Below are 991 nucleotides of genomic sequence, written 5' to 3'. Positions count from 1 at the left end.
CAGCGCTCCCCCCGCGCCGGTACCGGGCTGGAGCCGCCCCCTGGCGCGGCCCGGCCCCCTCGGCTCGGCCGGGGCTCCCGGCGGGGGCAGCGCCTCGGGGGGCGGAGAGGAGAACCGGGAGGTTCCGGTGAGCCGGAGTTTCGGTGCCTCCAGTTCTCGGTATCTCAAGGTTTCGGTGCCCCGAGGTTTTGGGGCTTCGGTAACCCGAGGTTTCGGTACCCGAGGTTTCGGTGCCCCAAGGTTCCGGTAACCCGGAGTTTCGGTACCCCGAGGTCTCGGTATCTCAAGGTTTCGGTACCCCGAGGTTTTGGGGTTTCGGTACCCGAGGTTTCGGTACCCCGAGGTTTCGGTACCCGAGGTTTCGGTGCCCCAAGGTTCCGGTAACCCGGAGTTTCGGTACCCCGAGGTGTTCGGGGTTCTGGTATCCGAGTTCTCGGTACCCTGAGGTTCCGGTACCCCGAGTTTTCAGGATTTCGGTACCCCGAGGTTTCGGTACCCCGAAGTTTCGGTACCCCGAGGTTTCGGTACCCCAAGGTTCCGGTAACCCGGAGTTTCGGTACCCTGAGGTCTCGGTATCTCAAGGTTTCGGTACCCCGAGGTTTTGGGGTTTCGGTACCCGAGGTTTCGGTGGCCCAAGGTTCCGGTGACCCAGAGTTTCGGTACCCCGAAGCTCCGGTAACCCGAGGTTTCGGTACCCGAGGTTTTGGGGTTTCGATACCCCGAAGTTTTGGTACCCCGAAGTTCCGGTACCCCGAGTTTTCAGGGTTCGGTACCCCAAGGTTTCGGGGTTCTGGTACCCGAGGCTTCGGTACCCCAAAGTTCCGGTAACCCGGAGTTCCGGTACCCCGAGATCTCGATATCCCAAGGTTTTGGTACCCCGAAATCTCGGTACCCCGAGTTTCCAGGGTTTTGGTACCCCGAGGTTCGGGTACCCTAAAGTTTCGGTACCCGAGGTTCTGCTACCGCGAGGATTCGGTACCCGGTGGTTTGG

The sequence above is a fragment of the Oenanthe melanoleuca genome, chromosome 28 (assembly GCF_029582105.1).
Source record: "Oenanthe melanoleuca isolate GR-GAL-2019-014 chromosome 28, OMel1.0, whole genome shotgun sequence".
NCBI classification, from domain to species: domain Eukaryota; kingdom Metazoa; phylum Chordata; class Aves; order Passeriformes; family Muscicapidae; genus Oenanthe; species Oenanthe melanoleuca.
This window is presented reverse-complemented; position numbering follows the sequence as displayed.